The sequence below is a fragment of the Xiphophorus couchianus genome, chromosome 8 (assembly GCF_001444195.1).
Source record: "Xiphophorus couchianus chromosome 8, X_couchianus-1.0, whole genome shotgun sequence".
Lineage (NCBI taxonomy): Eukaryota > Metazoa > Chordata > Actinopteri > Cyprinodontiformes > Poeciliidae > Xiphophorus > Xiphophorus couchianus.
This window is the reverse complement of record NC_040235.1, coordinates 11,384,577-11,402,225: the sequence shown is the minus strand read 5'-3', so window position 1 is coordinate 11,402,225 and position 17,649 is coordinate 11,384,577.

Sequence of the window (17,649 nt, the reverse complement as noted above, 5' to 3'; positions counted from 1 at the left end):
ATATATTTTTGACAGTGTAATGTTATTTTACAGAACTTTTCAAAATATATTTCTCTTTTTGGCATCACTGATTCTTTCATACATAGAGCTCAGTTAAATTTGTATTTCTTTTTTGCATAAATATTACATCCTATGTTAAAAATGTCTCTAAAATGTCCTAAAACTCCTTCACACCACCCTTACCTTTCTGTCATACGTCATTTGGCCTCACTCCAAAACATACAGAGTGTCCTGAAGTGTTTGTCCTTGACAATGACGAGTGCTTACCTCAGCACTAAACGCACTGGGACTCAGCCAGTTTTGCTCTGGACAATGTAAAGTGCAAAAAGTAGATTGAAAAGCTCTAGTCACTGCAACAAGGGACATATTGTCCCCTTCACCTTGATTTCTATTTATGTTATTTTCAAATTAATTAAAATGTGTTTGTCTATTTAGTTATGCATAAACTACTGAATTTGCTTCAGATTGTCAGATTTGGAGAAGTATATATAATAGTATTATAAAGGTTTGGTAAGTTTTAAAACATACAGTGCAAAACATTTTTGTTATTTTGTCAGAGAGTAATAATATTTTTAAAATGTGAGGAACTGTCTTTGGACGTTCTCTGGTTTTCACTTGTTTTATTTGTTTGTTTTTATTCAGAATTATTTTCATTTCAGTTCACCTTCACAAGCAACCACTCCTGGCCAGATTAAAAAAAGAAAAAAATGTTCTCCTCCTTTTACTCATATATGATGATTTTTCACTTTGAGACACTGTTAATTTGCTGCATCCTAGTCACTCTTTTATTTAGAAGAGGTAAAAAAAATCATGTGTTTCTGTTTTTGTTTGTTTACATCTTCTATTCTTGTTAGTGGAATAAGAATAGACATGGACTGCTTCTGCAGTCTAGGCCAGTCCATGCACTGGCAGACTTTAAACTGTAGGTGACAGCAAAGTTTCAATATTTATATTGTGAAAAAATTGATCAACCACTATCCTTTACAGGGCAAATTTTAAAATGTTTGCTACAAAACTCTGTCTCTACTTTGTTTCTGTGGAAGTCCCTGGATTCTAACTTAAGCTGTGCTAATATTCACAAATATACAGAACAATTAACTTATGCTGTATTTCTAGTGTATAGCACTGACACATAAATGTAATAAAAAGAACTTTAGTCTTCTAAATATTTCAGCTGTTGAACCACTGGGTTTTTCTTTTTTTTTTTAAAAATAAATATTTTTGTCAACAAGTAACCTTTTCCTTTTTCTGTTGTATGTTATCTATATGTAATTTTGTCCAGTGGATTTTCTCAAATATATACATTGAGATAGATAGATGGACAAACTGGCAACACAAGGATGTATAAATAACTTACATTAACATAAATTAAATAATTCTTGTTCTACTTTTTACTTTTTATCAGTTGTTTTATAAATTGCTCCATTACTGATTAAATCCTTGAAATGTCCTTTTTGTAAAGCCCTCAGACAACTCAAAATTGTTCCCACAAATCTGAAAGACAGAAATCATTGTCTAAATTCATTTATGGCTTCAGAAAAAAAGTGTTCTAATTAAAACTTTTGCTGCACATGAGCGTCCCTCCATTAGGAACCATTGATCACTGGAGCAGAGCGTGCCAGACGCACTCTGTGAGAATCAAAGTGCTTTGGGGGGCGAAATGCATTTGGCAGTCGCCCAACAAATTATCACAGAGTCACCCATGCTGAAGCCAAGGCATAACAGTACTGCAGACCCTTGTCCTGCCCAGGAGAGGAATAATGAAAACTTCCTCTCTTTCTGTCCTGAACTGCTGATGGAAAGACTTGAACGCACATGAATTTCGTCCTGGTTTTAGTTCAGTCTCCTTTTTTATTGCCAAAACCTTTTCAGGAAGCTCAGCTTGCATATTCATCAACTTTATTGTATTTCCCCTTAAACACACGACATCCAACACTGCATAGGCATCCTGTGATAGTTTTCGAAAACAAAAATGAAAGTGAAATGAGGTGATCATCTCTAAAACAGTCATGAAGGGTCTTAACAGCTACGCCTTGGTTTCCTTTGGTGCTGCAGGAATGCCTAATTCAACCTGCCAGGAATCTTGCTGACCTCTAAGGCTTAGATTACCTGGCAACGCCCTGAGAGAGCAACTCACAAGCACTTGAGAACAAGACCCGCATTGCTGCCAATCAATACTAATCTATAGTGTCTTGTATCTTTTCTCTCTCTCCTTCTTTAGAATTTTACAAGAGCTAGATTACAGTAAATGTGTTTGCCATGCAGTGTTTCAGCAAACTTCAATGTTCCATAGATTAGCAGGTGCTGCAGAGATGCCAGGAGTCTAGTCCTCTTCCAGTTGCACAGTCTGACAGAGTGGGCGTCTCTCTTTACTGCAGTTGTGATCTTCAATTTATGTCAGATTGTGTTGTGATGGAGTAACACAAGTCAGAAATCAAGGTCATAATTAATGGGACAGATACAGCTCAGTCAATATGACAGTAGTCTAATGAAGAAAAATAGTGCTTTACCAACATTCATGGGCCTGTTAATGGTCCTAGATCTCAATTATATTTGAACCCATACTTTGACTAGGCCATTTGAGAAAAGTAACAAAGCATTCCCAAACTATGTGTTGGTAATTTGTTATTTTTCCTGAATAACTGTAGCTATAGCTTTTAGTCCATATGCACTCCATATGCCTATCTCCTACTTATTGTTGAGCTATGACCACTGATGTTATCAGATGCAGGTGAGGTCTCTAGTGCTTTTGATGTTATTCTGGATTGTCATGCATGAACCACTGATGTGCATGAGGGCAATTTATTTTTCATAGTTCCAGTTTTAAAGAAAAACGTTGCTATTTGATACATCAAAAGTACTGCACCAGACTCAACAGTCACTCCAGCAAGCTGACTCATAAAAGTTTTTGTATTTTTGCAATGTGTTGTATTATGTAGAAAATCATTGATCTTTGATGATTCTGCAAAATATGTTGTGTACATTTTTTTCCCGGAAGGTGTTTAGAGGCTATATTGAGTATCAGTAGGTTATAAAAGACATGTAAGATGCTGGATTTTGAAAATGCTGTTAAACAGAGGATTTGTACCAATCTGGTGACCATGACAGGGCAACAGCTTTAAGTACAGAGTCCACAAAAAAGTTCTGGTCATAAATTTCTTGCTTTTGATATGGAGTACAACTTTGTAGATGCACCAGTTTGAATGTCAAAATTTAAGATATGACTCCAAACACATATTCAATACTCATTTAAATTACTGTAAAACATCTTGGTGTATTGAAAAAATGCTAAAGCAATAGAAATTCTAAGCTTTTTTAAACAACTTTACATAAACTTCAGCTCTCAGTTGCTTTCTTTTTGCCATCAGTGTTAGTTAAAAACTACTGAGATTTTTCCTAATCTTTTTTTCTGTGAGGCTTTGATTAGCTCCATTTATCAGTTCACTAACTTCCATGTAGCATCGTCATCAAGCATCGGACTCTTCCTTACTCTCTGATGGCCTCATCCATCTTCTAAGATAAAATCTAAGCTTTTGGTCTCGCTTTTCAATTATTCTCAGAGGCCAAAACCACGGTTTACTGCTTGCTTAAAAAAATCTATCCCATTTTCAGACAGCTGGGTGATGTAATGTGGGAGGAGATGTTCACTTGGTTCCTTAAGTTTACCTGCAGCAATGACAAGGATGCCAGAAAAAAAAAAAGAATGCAATGGTTTTGTCTGTGGCAATGTTTCCTTTTACTTGAGGGAAAAAGAGCAGCTTTTTCAATCACAAACCAGTTGGTAATCCTGATGGAGGAAGAGGCAAGCTTTGGCTGTCTTGCAGACGTCTGAGTTTGAAGGTTGTATTTTAGTAAGTGATCCTGGGAACATCTCAGTTTAGACATTTAATGATTCCTCAGAACTTGTGGAATAGCTTAAGAAAACGATGTTTTAGGGAGTGGGAGGACTGAAGTGAAATGACCTGCTGGAGCTGCTGCACTTTATCAGATTAATTTCCAAAAACCTTCAAAGACATAATTTTTATGACTGAGGCAGTACTGTGATTGAATCTACAAAAAAAAAAAAGGTCCCAGCAACATTCTTTCTCCAACTACAACACGACAAACTGCCAACATGTAAAACCCGTCCCGCTGCCTCCTCACTGTCTCACTGCAGAGACAGAAAGAAGCTGCACTGCAGCAACGGGGCGTTGGCTCGGCACATGGGGGGAGGCAGGAAAAAACAGGAGAAGGAAGGCGAGGCAGCATGTAAAATGTCACTGCAAGCAAAAACTGATTCTCCTGTTTTAACAGTTTCTTTCTGATGAGTTGGTTTTATCATCCAAACACACTTTGATCACAATATTAAGTTAATCTTCACTCCAAATATTTTGATTATCTGTCAAAAATATGGGAAAATATGGGAAACACTAATAACACTAACAAAAATAAAGCAATGTAATAGAGCAGTAGATCACTGTATAACTGTGAAAGCTTGTTTTTGCTGCAATAAATACAGTTTTTAAAAGTACTTATTGCCTTACTTTTATTTCTTGCATTTTGTTTTTTAAATTGAATGTTTCTACTTAGACTAATAATCAATATCCTCCCTATTTGCTCCCTAAAAAGGTTAGCGTGGATTTTGGATTAACTGAATACAAATTGTTAAGGACTTGTCTTACTCTACTACTTGTTAAATCTAGTTATATTATATAAGATACTGTACAGAAAATATGTAGCTACAGTTTCAGTCAGATGCTTAAATAATCAGACATGGATATGATATAAATTTTTCACTTTAATAATGGATTTAAATTACTCGGCTTTAGAAAGAACCTAAAAAAAACAAGTTTCAAAGATTTGTAAAGAAATAATCAGTTTCAAAAGTTTTGATTTTATGTTGAATGTTGATTTTCTCTAATCCAGAATCAAATATGTACACACAGCCCCACTACCCACTTAAGAGTCACTTAGCGTCATGCAGAAAAACCATGTATTTTTTGCAACAATTTCACTGCTCTTGTTGGCATAATTGGCTACGTTTACTAAATTTGGCTGTTTTTTTCGCACATACTTGGCTTTTAATAGGGTTGATGTTACATAAATTGTTAACATTCAGAATAATGAAAAATATCAAAGAAGGTACTGGGTTGAGATTTATCTTTGAGAAATTATGTCTCCTTTAATCCTACAATAGTGTGCTAAAATATTCAGTCATTGGCATATATTTCTGGTCTTTTCTGATAGATAGATAGATAGATAGATAGATAGATAGATAGATAGATAGATAGATAGATAGATAGATAGATAGATAGATAGATAGATAGATAGATAGATAAATCTTTATTGTCATTGTCACAAGAACAACAAAATTTAAAAAGTGCCATCAGTCAGTGCATATGCTTAAAAACAAAAAAATAACTGTCTCACAATTCACACACAATGTAAGACATAACAAATAACTGGAGGTTTTCGACTCACTGAAAAAATAAAATGCACTCGCGGAGAGTTTTCTGATTTCAAAAGGCGTGTTTTCTTTACTTATAAAAATAACAGAAATATTCTCCGAGTTGACTTAATTATGTTAATGGGTGCTAGAAAAACTGTTTCACTCCTCACTCCTTCACCAAACAATCAGATCAACTACAGCAGCTGCTTCTGCTTGTTAATCACAGCAGGAGGCTAACTGACTAGGAGGAGGGTCTAAGCAAAACAAACAAACAAACAAATAAATAAATAAATAAACAAACAACAACAGATCTACCATTCACATAACCTTAGATCTGTAACATTAATATATCCATCCATCCATTTTCTGTACACCCTTGTCCCTAATGGGGAACGTTAGCTGGTGCCTATCTCCAGCTAAAGTTTCGGGCGAGAGGCGGGGTACGCCCTGGACAGGTCGCCAGTCAGGGCATGTAACATTAATAATTTAGCAAAAAAATAAATTAATCTAATTCTTAATAGGCTCCAACAATAAGAGGAATGTAAACATGCGTAATGCAAGATGGGACAAAGCAAATGAGTGCTAAACACACACAAACGCAATGTGTACATTGCACAGTACAAAAAGTTTTATTGAAAAACATATATTAATTACGAGAAATTATAGTCCCTTGCAAAAGTAGTCCTTTTGAACCATTTCACATTTAGTCACCTTGAAGTACAAACTCCACTTGCTTTTTGGGGATTTTATTTGGAACATACACCTAAAATGGATTATAACTGTGAAACACATGAAACAGTGGAAATAACATGGGCATTTCAAATTGTCTTACCAAAACAAAATAGAACAAAACAAAAAACAGAACAATGTGTGCAAATCAATTCTACTCTAATACAAGATATTAAATAAAAGACAAATCATCTTAGAGAATGTAAAGGACTTTGTATTAGTTTCTCTCATACAAAAGCTCAGTAATGAACACTGAAGTTTGAGATTGTAATACAACACAATGGGCAGATGAGCCAAGATTGGAACTGGAGGCCATTTCACTGCAGAGAGGAGAGTTAACTGCTATACTACAGTGCAACCTACATTTAAATAACATCATTTGTCTTTGAAGAGTTAGTACAAACAGGGACAAGAGTAAAATAGAAGAAAAAAGATGTAAAAGTTTTGTGGCTATGTTTAGAAAAGAAACTTTATGCTTTATGAAAAGTACTTCACATCTTTTACACTGCAGTCTTTTCATCTACCTCTCCAACCTCAGAGGAAACCCAATATGCTGATGAAGTTTTGCCCCATGTGGCTGAGACGAAGCATTTTAGCACATCAGAGCCATCGGAGTAAGTCAGCCAGGGGAGAATGTCAGCTTCTGACAGTTTCCTTTTGTTTTTCTCTCACTGAGGGTGTTCTGAGAGTATAGCATGAGTCTCTCAAAGGAAAATCCAAATCTCTTGTCATGCTTTTTTAGATATTCTGCTGCACCATTTATTTGACAATTTTATCGCTTGAAAAGCTGTAATAAATGCAAACATAAATGCCAAACATAAAACGGAAGGGGGCAAGCAAATATGCAATTCAAAAAGATTAATTAGTTGTTTTTTTTACCAGGTTGTGGTGCAGATGTTAAATTTTTATTTTCTTGCAAAGTTATGACGGTCTCCTTCTAAGCCTTTTTAAGGGATTGCATTAACACTATAGCGGGCTGCATTCTCTTTTAGAGGTCATTCAGTCCTTACATAACGAAAATTCAGAATTGTCCCCAAGTTCTCAGTGCACTTCTTAGTGTGTTACCAATGCGTATTGATCTCCTTCATGCCGATCTACTCTCATCATGCCTTTTAGTGGTAGTTATGTACATATACCAATGCATTGTCTCCTGGGTGATTGGTGAATCTCTGCCTCAAGATTAAAGCTTCATGATGTCTTGACTATCAGTTCTGATTGGTTAAAAAATAGAGATTCACTTTCAGTAATGATTGCTATATGCCATCTCAGTGAAGAAGCAGCTGAGTAATTTCTACCAGAGGTCCAAACCTCACCTATAGCCATGACAACTAAGTCATGGCTCAAAGACTAGGATCCCAAACTACTGAAAAAAACACCCTTAGGAGGAAGGCAATGCTTAGCTGTGGAGACCTCAGAATTACTGCTTCTCCCTATTTTGGAAAGTCCTGTGATGTGGTTCAGACATCTGCTAAGGATACACGCTAGATGTTTTCTTTTGGAGATTTTTACAGTACTTCCTGCAAGAAAAAAATATCCGGGCAGGCCTAGAACCTTCTGATCTATCCCCAAAGAGAAAAAGTGCTACCTTTGACTGTGGATCAGCAAAAGGAATTAGATGGAAGGAAATCAACGCTTCTTAATTTTGACTGAGTCTTTTTTTTAAAGTGATATCAGATGTTATTTAAAGAGTTTGTAGCATATCGAAGCAGGCCTGTCTAAAACAGACACACATGAAAATACACATTTTGCCAGTACAGCAATTTTCTGCAGGCTGCATCAATCTCATGAAATATGTAGAATTACCCGTAGCCGCTGCCATGCAATAGCAGAGGTTGCTTGACTCTGAGTTTCATGACCCAAACCAAAGAGACGGCTTACTCAACCGTGACCCTACTGCAGCACTGCTCATAGTAAGAGCCTTACTCCAAGTAAGCTGATAATAAAGCTTTTGAATTTTCAATAAGATAACAGAAAAAACGGTAGAGAACTATGAAACACTAAGCTGTAAGTACAAGTCACATTATATTCTGCTGCAATGTGTCACTTGGCTTGCTGCTCTTATAAAACTACACTTTGCAAAGAAAAGCTGATAATCAATAAAGCTGTAGAAATGAGGATTAAAGGTGCAGTGAATATATAAATATTAAATCTGGACTCCAAAGTGTAAAAAATAATTACAATGCACAGTTCACAATGAAAGTGTGAGTAGTTGTGGGATCAGAGAAAAGTGGAATTTGATCATGTTGAAAAATATGGAACTTTAACTTCAAAGAGAAGCAGCAAAAAGGAGCAAACCTCAAACAGAAACCTGATGTAAGGCTTCAAACGTCTACACGTTATTTCTATTAGGATAACAACCCATCCTTTTCATGCATTTTTAGGGAGTGATTAGCACAAACTACAATTTTCTTTGGCAATGTAGCTGTGAGATTGCCAACAGACGAACCGGTGGATGGGAGCGATCCACCATTCCCCTCCCAACCTGGAGTGCCTTCAGACGGCCACCCCAGTCCTCCTCTCTGTGCTGGAGGTTTAGATTTAGAAATTTGTTAGTTTTGTGCCTCTGTTAAGGCATAGACCCACCATTAGATGGGAGTTGCGACCACAGAACTTATTTGACAAATGTGTTTCCATGTCCCCTTTAGAGTACTCACTCTTTTTCAGGAAAGCGAAAAACATCCTGAAGCATGTTTTTTGCAAAATTGAGGTAGTTATTTTAAATTTTGCAGTTTCCAATAACCTTTTTCCAGAACATGATGTTCATTTCAACCAACAAAACAAGATGCTTTGCTTTTCCAGCAGCCATTGTACAGTGCTAAAACCAGCTGACCAAAAGTGCTTATTTTCAAATAATGAAGTGAGCAGAGCTCCGCTTCTGATCTATGGACTACTGCAGGGACTCAGTAGTGCATAGATCACTACAGGGATCTATGCATCATAAAAGGGAGCATCTGATGCTGCCTTGATGCTCCACATCAGCCTCGTATGTGGCTGATATGGAGGGTTAGGTGACCACAAAGGCGTTGTAGGAGAATACCCAAGATGTTGGACTCAAGTCATACATCTTAAAAGGTTTTTCCACTAAATTCTAAGGAAATATAAAATGAAAGAACACTGGAAAAACAATTATCTAAAACATGCTATTATTATTAGCTGCTTCATGCAGTTAATAGAGTCAGACCTCGTCATATAAAACTCTTTCTCTCTTATCCAAATTGCACTACACAACGACTTTGAAAGTTCAATAAACAGAGGAGCAGTAATTACAAGGTCAGAATGAAAATGACAAACCACACCTTCACTGCATCAGTGTTTTCTCTGCAGCAACAGATACAGTTACATAACAAGGTTTAGACTGATAGTTAACATCCCAAAAGCACACACAACACAATGTTCTCCCTACCTACTTCTATTCCTCTTTTCCTGAATCACCCCTCCTCACCCTTACATCCCCGCTCTTTCAGCTGGATCATGATTCTGCAGCTCAGCCTCTGCAGCATGACTCCACTTTCCTCTCTGCACCTCAATCAGCCTCTACGGCAAACCCCTGACAGGTCTGAGAAATACTGAAGGGAACCAGACATACAGAAGGCATACACACAGGCTCCATTGCTTTAACCCAAAAGGTTCTTTCAGTTTCATATTTGTGTCAGATTCTGGTTAAGAACATCATATGGATAATGCAGAAACTCCACCATAAATCATCTATATTTAAGACAGGTAAACCCTCATAACCTTTCTAGAAATATATGAAAACCTTGTCATGTTTTTCATCACTGCTTTTTAAATATGAGGTTTGATGCCTTCTCTTTTTACCAATACTTGACAGCAAACCTTTTTCAGGCAGTGTCCTTGTTTTCCACAAGTCACTGGGGAGCAATGTCAGCCAAACCATACAGAGGTCTCAGCATATCACAGCTTATCTCTTTCATAACTGGTAATTGCTGCTGAAGATCTTTTAAAACCTGAGTCAAAGATACGACTCAGACTTTCAGGTTTTTAACTTCGTTCCTGTTAGCCTTTGTAAAATCTCTCAAGTGAATATATCCCATCCTTCTATGGTCTTAGTGAATGTATTTTCTCTGACAGGCATTAAATTTGTTGGAACAGATGAAGAATAATTGATCAGTTGCACCCAGAATGATTCAGCATAATATCATACTTTCTGAGAAAAGATTAGTCGTTAGTGTAATAAGGACAAGTGATTTCAAAATGCTGATCTGAAGTAAAATGACGTGTTGCTCAGTTTGATGCAGTAAGCATGATCATTGGCTCAAAAAAAGGTCAACAGTTTGATTTAAAGTTTGCCAGTGGACCAAAGATGCTCCTGATAGTTGGTGAGCCAAAATTAAATAAAATTAGAGTATAATTATCTAATCTTGTTCTTGTAGCAAAATCTTTTAGAAGTGGTGAGAATATGCTTTTGGCAATTTATACTGATTTCTGTGAAACTGTGGATTTGATCTGAATGATTTTCATTGTTGTTGTGACCTCAACTCAAAGAGAATGTTCAATGACTCGTGCTTGGCTATGAGGCAGACGTGCCCAGTCTTTGCTGCAGTTACACGTGCAAGTGTCATTAAAAGTCTTTATCTTTCTCTCAGGTTTCTCTATAAGTGGGGGTGCAACAGAAAATACGCACTGAAGTAATTTTCCGAGGAAGTGCATGGAGACAATTCACAGAGGGGTATAACATTAAAATGTCCAATACATGATTTAGGAGGTCATAGAGACATAAATAAGAGACTGCAAAACTGCTTGTGTATGGGCAAAGACAGTGGAGGAAGGACTGCAGGGGTAGCGGGAGAAAAAGGTGATGCATGACTTTGCAAAATTATAAGTACCTGACTTCTGGGGACTGTGGATGACTGGTATGTAATTGGATGACATTAAACACCAGAAAGTATCTTCCAGTTAACATCGTTGAGAAAATCTGTAACACTAGTAGTGATAACAGGAAAGAAGGCTGGATTAACAGAAAGATTTCTTGATGTCTGGGTTGCCATCTTCACAGGACTATCTTTCAGATCATTTTTATAGTAGTTGGCACCCTACGGCTGACCCACCAGGTACCTGACTCAATTAAACTATAAAGAGAAATTTGTGCCTGAGTCAGGCAGATTTTCTTTAAGGAAGATGCAATAACTATGGCGTCTCAGGTGATCACCCTCAGTGGGATGATGCAGTTTAATGTGCTGGACTTGTGGTAAGAAGATGTTGGTTACTCCTGAGAGAAAGCTGCTAAAATTGGCTTGACAGTTAGTTGAGAGGGAAGATTTTGGTCAAAACGTGTGTAGACAGAAAAAAAACAAAAAACACTGATATTATGTGGACCATGTGTCTGTCTCAGGCCTAAACAACCACATCCAACATACAGATATACGTCTGAGGGTGTGCTGCATGCGTCTATTTACAAACTAACATGCGTAAACAAATTTCTTCAGATGACATTGGTGCTAGGACATATTGACAACTTACACAGTCACATAATACCTGCTGACATCCATTTCAGAACCACGGTCTCATATGCACATACCCAGAAATTTAATACAGTCATGGGAAGAAATGGATTAATATACAAACATTCTACAAAGAAATGCCCCATATGGATTTCTTCTGTTGTTGCTTCACTGTCAAAATTAAATGTTGTGTAAAACACTACAATCAGTTTTTTACATGATTCTTTATGTGAAATAAGTCCACTTCACTAGCACTCCCATGTTTAATGTCTGCAAAATGCCAGACAAAAGAGCTCAAAAGAAAAATCAAAAAAGACAACTTTACCAAATCCCACAAGGACATCATTGTTTACAGCGGCTACCTGATGTCAAGTAACAATTCAAGGTCCTGCTGAACATGGTACTGCTGTGTGACCATTAAGTGTGCAATACATTTAACACACAGCAGAAGCAGAAAGCTTTCAGAGTAACTGATGGTGGCTTTGCTACAAGTCAGACCATCCATTTAGATAATGCATGACTAGAGTAAACACTGTGATTACCAGGCTAGACTCCAAAGTCATTTATTTGTGGCAACAAATACTGCATAAGGTGCAAACAGCAGAATAAATTGCAGATTAAATAACATTATTATTTTCATTCATCGCCGAGACACAAGGAAATAAATTTGTATCATATGTTTTTGGATTTCAGATTAGGTTTTCATTTGCTCAGTAAACTGACAGATGGAGAATCTGCTCTAAAATTGGACAAACAGTTGATTGTGGAGGATCAATAGAATGTGAGGGATTTACATAAACATAATTTTATGTGCTGATAACATTTACTTAATTAAAATAAAACCAGATCTACAACTGTTTTTTAAAGGTTTTTCTCTAGTGACCTTTATTTGACAGTTGTCAGACATAAAAGTGGGATATGAGAGAAAAGGAAGACATGCAGCAAAGGTTGGGATTCTACCCATTATTTGGGCTGCAGGCATTACTCCCTGCACCACTGCAGCACCTCAAGCTCTACATCAGTCTAAAGTAGTCCTACACATTGGCAGTTTCTGATGTGGTATTGGGCAGTAGGACTGCACAACTTGTGGGATCGCCACAAAGAAAAAGTCTTCTCTGATCTACATGTTTAATTCAGTGATAGAAAATGTTGAATTTAGTGTTACCTTTCAGTGAGTGGTATATATTAAGCACTCGCTTTATTTGGGTGTGTGTGTGTGTGTGTTGCATTCCTGTTTTGCCCAGCCATGAGTTCTTCCAGAACTTTCCTCATCCTCATGTCCTGTTTAGAATCCACCTCTAATTTTAACTGCATTAAAACAGAAAATGGGTTTAATTGCATTCATATCTCTGTTTGATCTGCTTCCTGATATTCTGAATAAAAAGATGGTTTAAATATTTTAGCATTACTCCAGATTTCCCTGGCCTAGTAACACAATTTAAAAACCGGTGTGCAGTTTGTAATCTCCCCTTTAAATACAAGTTGAGAATGAAACTCAAGGAGGTGGAGTTTTGATGCTACGTTGTCCCAAATCAAATGTAAACACCTAACAATGTATTTATACTACTGTGGCAACAAATACATACGCATTAGCATGTCTTGTGCTTGTCACAAGGAGTGACGTTTTATGTTTTTCCAGTCAATGGACCGTGTTATGTGACACACTAACCGTACCATAACATTATTCTCTGAACCTAGAACTAAAGGAGCTTCTAGAATGGTGCTGTATGGCTCAGTTGCATGGGCTGCTTTGACAATCCGTGCCATACCGTGTAGTGGAAGTGAAGCACCTGAGACTCCCCTATAGACGCTCTTTTTCCTGGCTGGTGAAGAAAACCACAAAACAGGCAGAGCTGGGGGATTTACAGTTATGGCCGACAAGTGAATGTAAATGAGCAGGTGATTTGTATGGAGGTATACCCTCAATCATCTTTATTTCCTACATATTTCCATTATTGATTTTAGAATATTAACCCAGCTGATTAATAACAGCCAGTCCTAACAATAAATCACCTGCATATTTGTTGTTAAACCCCATTTGGCTGAGCCCTTTTGTATATGTGTGTGCATGAGTGTCTGCGGTAACACGGCTTGGAGTGTGGCCAACAAACACACAAATATAGAATCAGATTTCTCTTGCTACTGAGATGTCCACAGTGGATCACATATAAGAAATAGACCTATCTACATTTGCTCACTCTCTGAGGTGGGGAGGCAGAGAGGACCTACTGATGCATTGCAGATAAACTGCAGATCGCAGTGCAACCCCTCCCTTCCTTTCCTTCTTTTACTCCCCCCTTCCACTGTTGATGTATTCAATGACATCACTGCCTTCAGACCACCCACTATCATCACCCCATACAGATATCTACAACCTGCCACAGGCTGCCACACCTCACCACCTGATCCTGTTGCCCTCACAAGTCCAACCAATCCATCTCAGAAAACCAAGAAAACCTTAGCCCTTTAAATGACCGTGATGAAATAGTTTTTCACTGCACAAGTAGCAAAACACAGTTTTACAAATCAGTTCACTGAATAAAAGTTCAATTTTCTTTTAACTTTTATTTAAAATAATAATATTTGTAGACAGTTTTTGGATGACTTTTTATGTTACAACAAATTATTCAAAGTATTGAATCTTGCGTAACAGTATAATTATAAAGAATCAATTTGGGATGTTTGGACATCTGAAGCATATTACAAAGTTTATAGGCAAAATTAATGTTGCATTCATACAAATGCAGCGTTTAAACGATATGTTGTACTTTATAAAAAATTAAATCACACTCTTTGTATTTCAGAAAATAAAATGTTTTTTTTAATAAATATACTTTTTTTTTTTTACCAGCTTTGGTTAGGCATTTTACACACTCTTTTTATGCATTAAACATAGTAATTGAAGAAATCTCAAACTTTCTATAGTTCAATTTTCAAATTTATGTACTACATTCTTATTGATGATGGGAAAAGGTCACACATATGGCAGCTGCAATTTTTCAACTCACCTGCAGCCCAGATGCAGTCTATATCCTGCATGCTGAGCCAGCCCTCCATACACAAGAAGTTCTGGATCACTTGGCATCTGCTTAATGATATTAATATGCAAATTCAGTGTGAATGTGTTGCACCACATTGTTGTCGATTGGCCTAATCAGCAAACAAAGGAGCTAGCTTTCAAGTAACTAAATAGGAAAAGTGAACAGTATTGGCATTTACTGGTTTCTCTTCTAATGTCAGCTGAAATGTTCAGTCTTTGGGGTCATAATGCATAAAGTGTTAGAGTTTACATATTTGTTTCACAGCCATGAACATCTGTAAAGTTATTTTAGACTGTAGAAAAACTTAATGAAACCATAATTACACATTATTAATCACTAGACATATTTGATCAAGTTTATTAAGTTACTTTCAGTTTGATTTTAGAGGCTGAAATTATGACTATCCTGTACAAAAGGAGAAAAGCTAAAACAATACATAGGACAAGAAATACATTAAAGATTATTGTAAAATATAAAAAAAAAAAGAAAAGAAGAAAATTATTAATTTTAAAGTACATACAGTACATAAACTCATGGCAAGATACAAGAGTATGAAAACAGAAGTTTTTGATGCAGTACTGTTTAGAAATGTAATGATTGTGTAAATTAGTCAAATAAGTAAATTTCTGGAGCCACTAATTAAAACTGGCTCTTAATTATGTAAATAAAGTTATGCATATAACCTGAAGGATTGGATGAGTTAACCTTAAGATTAATAAACACCTTCTGGTAACACTTTATTTGATGGGTTGTGAATAAGACTGCCATGACACCATCATATACATGACATAACACCTGTCATGAACATGAGTAAGTCTTCATGAATATTTATGACTGTTGTCATAAAGTGTCATTCGGTAAATTATGACACTTTTAATGCAAAGTTGACATTATTCAAAATGTCTTTGTTATGACAACTTGACATTAACCAAGAAATCATGATCTGACATAAATTTGTTAGAAAGTATTACGAATTAAACATTAGCTTTAATAACATAAAGCTACATATTTTTTAAAGTTTAATCATTTAATCAAGTTTAATAATTCATGAAGACTTACTCATGTTCACGACAGGTGTTATGTCATGTTTATGACAGTGTCATGTCAGTCTTATTCACAACCCGTCAAATAAAGTGTTACCCACTTTCTTTGTCTGCCTCATGCTATTACTCTTTACTCTCAGCCTTAGGTGCAATAATGCCTGAAGACAGTAGTTACAGTCTGGACACAATAACCTACTCTGTGGTGAAGGACACCTGCATAATGACTGCAGGTAAAATAAGACTGTAGTTTAACAGAGTGGGCATCACACACAGTTACGTGTGCTGAGAAATATAAGCGAAAGGCAGTTTGATGCAGCTTTTGTACTAATATCATTACTGACTTGCCTATTTAATTATCTCTAAACACATTTGCACATATAAAGAGATGTTAGCCCCTATGAGGTCAAAAGGAAGCACTGAGCTGCTTCAATCCTGTTTTATTTATGCCTTTATCAATGTGTCCTTCTTCCTCTCCACTGAGTCGCATCATTCCATTTCTGCTCCTGAATATGTTTAAGACAAAGCTAAAACCAGCAGCCAACAGTGGAAACACCACAAATAGCTTTTCAGAGCCTTTTATCAAGCTGTGTACGTTTTATATCAAAACCTTAAATTAATTAAACCAAATAAAAATGAGCTTAATGTAGAAAAGAATATGGGAAGAGCTTATTTTTTACACTGAAAGTTTACATGATATATTGTAAGTATAACCTTTTTCGTTAGCTTGATATTGTTTAATTAATTTACTGTCTAAAACCTTATGTCAATATATCAATATCTGGACCTGATATGCTGTTCAGAACAGTATACGAAGTGACGATGAGGTCATGTTGACTTTGACGCCTACAAATGTGAATACATATATTTCCTATCCCAGCAATACTTGGCCTTGACCCCATTCAGAGGATCAATAGCCTCTCTACCCCTGTGGATGTGCATCTGCAGGTTACAGGCTGGGACGGACTGACACCGGCTAGAATGGGCTTGTCTTAGCTGTTCGAGCTTGTTTCTGCTGCATTGCCTTTTTAAAACACTTCAACACTCCTGCAATGCGCCGAAGCCTAGAACTGTTGTGTACCCACACACCCTCAGTACATCATGTTCATCACGCAACCACTGCCCTTAATAGATCCTACATGAAAAGCTGAACTAGAACTGAAATCCTACAAAAGAAAAGCAAGTCATGGGACAAAGGCAAAGGACACTGCAACATCAACAACAGAGTGGCTTGTTGGTGAAGTGTAGTAATTTACTACAGGTATCACAGCTTTAAAAAGGTACACACAAGTTGAAGAAGTCACTGTGTCCATCTCTCTCTTTGTATTTTAGCTCACTCTCTCTCATTGTCTGCCTTCTTGTCTCTGGAGCTAAAATTGGCTAACCTTGATGCATTAGTTGTGCTTCTTGAAAGCTCCCACGGGAATTCCAATGAGCGAACAGCAATGGAATGCAGATTGTCTTTGCTCTATTTGGGGGGGGGAAAAAGCACTAACTCAAATCTCAAAATGTGTATAATTCTTGGGAAACATTTATTAATCAATGTCTCAGGAAGTATTTTCCCATTTTGCTGATTTAGAAAAAATTACACAACAAACATATAGAAATACCATCAACACCTTACCTCTAACAACTACTAATGGTTTCACATTGATCCAAGTGACTGAATAATGAACAAAGGCATCAAGAGTGATGGTGATCAATAATCGGCTAATGAGGCCAAGCCTTCAGAGAAAACTCTCAGACAACACAATTTAAAAGGAAGTGTGTGTGTGTGTGTGGGGGTGGGTGGGGGGGGGGGGGGGTTAATAACAATTCCATGGTTACCCCTGGTACAAAGGTTGGACATGATGTTTTTAACATAGAAGAGACGGATGAGTGTGTGTGTGTGATATTTCAGTGTTCATCTGGTAGAGAAACATTTTTTGTGGCCTTTACTGGAGGTTTTAAAA